This window comes from Arachis hypogaea, chromosome 12, assembly GCF_003086295.3.
Source record: "Arachis hypogaea cultivar Tifrunner chromosome 12, arahy.Tifrunner.gnm2.J5K5, whole genome shotgun sequence".
In the NCBI taxonomy this organism is placed as follows: domain Eukaryota; kingdom Viridiplantae; phylum Streptophyta; class Magnoliopsida; order Fabales; family Fabaceae; genus Arachis; species Arachis hypogaea.
The window spans coordinates 36,600,500-36,604,864 of NC_092047.1; the positions used below are offsets into that span (position 1 = coordinate 36,600,500).

Sequence of the window (4,365 nt, forward strand, 5' to 3'; positions counted from 1 at the left end):
CAGAAGATGTCTCTTGAGTACTGTTGGATGCAGCTTGCATTCCATTCAGACTCTAAGAAATCATATTGACTTGCTGAGTCAATATTTTATTCTGAGCCAGTATGGCATTCAGAGTATCAATTTCAAGAACTCCCTTCTTCATAGGCGTCCCATTACTCACAACATTCCTCTCAGAAGTGTACATGAACTAGTTATTAGCAACCATGTCAATGAGTTCTTGAGCTTCTACAGGCGTTTTCTTTAGGTAAATGGATCCACCTGCAGAAGTATCCAATGACATTTTAGCCAATTTAGATAGACCATCATAGAATATATCCAGGATGGTCCATTCTGAAAGCATGTCAGAAGGACACTTTTTGGTCAGTTCTTTGTATCTCTCCCAAGCTTCATAGAGGAATTCACCTTCTTTCTGTCTAAAGGTTTTAACATCTACTCTAAGCTTACTCAGCTTTTGAGGAGGAAAGAACTTGGCTAAGAAAGCCTTGACCAGCTTATTCCAAGAGTTCAGGCTATCTTTGGGTTGAGAGTCCAACCATATTCTAGCTCTGTCTCTCACAGCAAAAGGGAAAAGCATGAGCCTGTAAACTTCAGGATCTACTCTATTAGTCTTAACAGTATCACAGATCTGCAAGAATTCAGTTAAGAACTGAAAAAGATCTTCAGATGGAAGTCCATGAAACTTGCAGTTCTGCTGCATCAGAGAAACTAATTGAGGTTTCAGCTCAAAATTGTTTGCTCCAATGGCAGGAATGGAGATGCTTCTTCCATGTAAATTGGAATTAGGTGCAGTAAAGTCACCAAGCATCCTCCTTGCATTATTATTATTTTCGACTGCCATCTCCTCTTCCTGTTCGAAAATTTCTGAAAGGTGCTTGCTGGATTGTTGTAATTTAGCTTCTCTTAGTTTCCTCTTCAGAGTCCTTTCAGGTTCTGGATCTGCTTCAATAAGAATTTTCTTGTCCTTGCTCCTGCTCATATGAAAAAGAGGGACAGAAAAATAATAATAATAGGGGTCCTTTTTACCACAGTATAGATGTCCCTGTGTGAGTAGAAGAAAAGAAGAAGAAAAAATTCGAACACAGATGGAAGAGGGGGTTCGAATTTGGGTGAGATGAAGTGTTAGTAGATGACTAAATAAATAGAAGGAGATGAGAGAGAAGGAGAATTTTCGAAAATTAATTTTGAAAAAGAGTTAGTGATTTTCGAAAATAGTTTTGGAAAAAGGTTAGTAATTTTTCGAAAATTAAAATCAAAAATTAAAATAATTAGTTAATTAAAAAGAAATTTTGAAAAAGAGCGAAGATATTTTCGAAAATTAGAGAGAGAGAGAGAGTTAGTTAGGTAGTTTTGAAAAAGATAAGAAACAAACAAAAAGTTAGTTAGTTAGTTGAAACAAATTTGAAAATCAATTTTGAAAAGATAAGAAGATAAGAAGTTAGAAAGGATATTTTAAAATCAAATTTTGAAAAAGATAAGATAAAGAGATATTTTTTTGAAAAGATATGATTGAAATTAGTTTTGAAAAAGATTTGATTTTTAAAATCACAATTAATGACTTGATTCACAAGAAATCACAAGATATGATTCTAGAACTCAAAGTTTGAATCTTTCTTAACAAGCAAGTAACAAACTTGAAATTTTTGAATCAAAACATTAATTGATGATGTTATTTTCGAAAATTAGGAGATAAAGATAAGAAAAATATTTTTGAAAAATATTTTTTAAAATTTTCGAAAATAAATAAGAAAAATGAAAAAGATTTGATTTTTGAAAAAGATTTTGAAAAAGATAAGATTTTTAAATTGAAAATTTGATTTGACTCATAAAAACAACTAGATTTTAAAAATTTTTGAAAAAGTCAACTCAAATTTTCGAAATTTATGAGTGAAAAAGGGAAAGATATTTTTTTGATTTTTGAATTTTTTTGATGAGGGAGAAAAACATGAAAATGATGCAATGCATGAAAATTTTTAGATCAAAACAATGAATGCATACAAGAATGCTATGAATGTCAAGATGAACACCAAGAACACTTTGAATGACAAGATGAACATCAAGAATTTATTTTTGAAAAATTTTTAATGCAAAGAAAACATGCAAGGCACCAAACTTAAAAATTTTTCATGTATAGACTCTTATGAATGCAAAAATGCACATGTAAAACAAGAAAAGATGTAAAACAAGAAAACATCAAGATCAAACAAGAAGACTTACTAAGAACAACTTGAAGATCATGAAGAACACTATGAATGCATGAATTTTTTCGAAAAATGCAAGATGAATATGCAATTGACACCAAACTTTCAACTTGACTCAAGACTCAAACAAGAAACATGAAATATTTTTGATTTTTATGAATTTTTTTTATTACTTTTTTTGGATTTTTGTATATTTTTTTCAAAAAAAACATATAGGAAAAAGAAAATAAGGATTTCAAAATTTTTTAATATGAATTCCAGGAATCTTGTATTCTTAGTCTAAAGCTCCAATCCGAGGGTTAGGCATGGCTTAATAGCCAGCCAAGCTTTAGTATGTAACTCAGACATGCCACGGCTGACATTCCAATTAACTTGCCTCTATGCTGATGGTTGGAAGCCCCTATCCAAAAGAATTAGACATGGCTTTACAGCCAGCCAGGCTTCAACATGCTTCATGAAACTCTAGAATTCATTCTTAAAAATTCTGAAGAAAAATATATTTTTGAAAAGATTTTTTTTTCGAAAACAGATGAGAAATTTTTGAAAGGTTTTTGAAAAATTTTTGAAAATAAAACAAAAAGAAAATTACCTAATCTGAGCAACAAGATGAACCGTCAGTTGTCCAAACTCGAACAATCCCCGGCAACGGTGCCAAAAACTTGGTGCACGAAATTGTGATCTCAGGCAACGGCGCCAGAAACTCTGTACACACGTCTTAATAAATCATTTTTCATTCACAATTTCGATACAACTAACCAGCAAGTGCACTGGGTCGTCCAAGTAATAAACCTTACGTGAGTAAGGGTCGATCCCATGGAGATTGTTGGTATGAAGCAAGCTATGGTAACCTTGTAAATCTCAGTCATGCGGATATAAAATAGTTATGGAGTTTTCGAATATTAATAATAAATAGAAAATAAGGATAGAAATACTTATGTATATCATTGGTGAGAATTTCAGATAAGTGTATAGAGATGCTTTCGTTCCTCTGAACCTCTACTTTCCTGTTGTCTTCATCCAATCAGTCTTACTCCTTTCCATGGCTGGCTTTATGTAAGGACATCACCGTTGTCAATGGCTACTTTTAATCCTCTCTGAAAAATGGTCCGATGCACTGTCACTGCATGGCTAATCGTTTGGAGGCATCACCCTTGTCAATGGCTGCATCCTATCCTCTTGTGAAAATGGTCCAAATGCTCTGTCACAGCACGGCTAATCATCTGAGGTTCTCGATCATACTGGAATAGGATTCACCCTCCTTTTGCGTCTGTCACTACGCCCAGCACTCGCGAGTTTGAAGTTCGTCACAGTCATTCAATCCCAGAGTCCTACTCGAAATACCACAGACAAGGTTTAGACTTTCCGGACTCTCATGAATGCCGCCATCAATCTAGCTTATACCACGAAGATTCTGATTAAGAGATCCAAGAGATACTCATTCAATCTAAGGTGGAATGGAAGTAGTTGTCAGGCACGCGTTCATAGGGAATGATGATGATTATCACGTTCATCACATTCAGATTGAAGTGCGAATGAATATCTTAGAAGCGGAATAAGTTGAATTGAATAGAAAAACAGTAGTACTTTGCATTAATCTTTGAGGAACAGCAGAGCTCCACACCTTAATCTATGGAGTGCAGAAACTCTACTGTATGAAAATACATAAGTGATAATGGTTCAGGCATGGCCGAATGGCCAGCCCCCATGAAAGTCTAAGATAGCATAAAACTGATCAAAGATGATCCTAAGATGTCTAATACAATAGTAAAAAGTCCTATTTATACTAAACTAGTTACTAGGGTTTACAGAGATAAGTAATTGATGCATAAATCCACTTCCGGGACCCACTTGGTGTGTGCTTGGGCTGAGCTTGAATGTTACACGTGCAGAGGCTCTTTCTGGAGTTGAACGCCAGGTTATAACGTATTTCTGGCGTTCAACTCTGGTTTGTGACGTGTTTCTGGCGTTTAACTCCAGACAGCAGCGTAGAATTGGCGTTCAACGCCCTTTTACATCATCTAAACTCGGCAAAAGTATAAACTATTATATATTTCTGGAAAGCCCTGGATGTCTACTTTCCAACGCAATTGGAAGCGCGCCATTTTGAGTTCTGTAGCTCCAGAAAATCCACTTTGAGTATAGGGAGGTCAGAATCCAATAGCATCAG

General features: G+C 34.7%; 1 non-coding gene across 1 annotated transcript; it reads left to right on the plus strand.

The window, feature by feature from the left end:
• The first annotated feature begins 334 nt into the window (after positions 1–334).
• LOC112731663 (small nucleolar RNA R71) lies at positions 335–442 on the plus strand. The gene has a single exon (XR_003167432.1). It is a non-coding gene; the product is annotated as a small nucleolar RNA R71 (small nucleolar RNA).
• Positions 443–4,365: the final 3,923 nt, after the last annotated feature.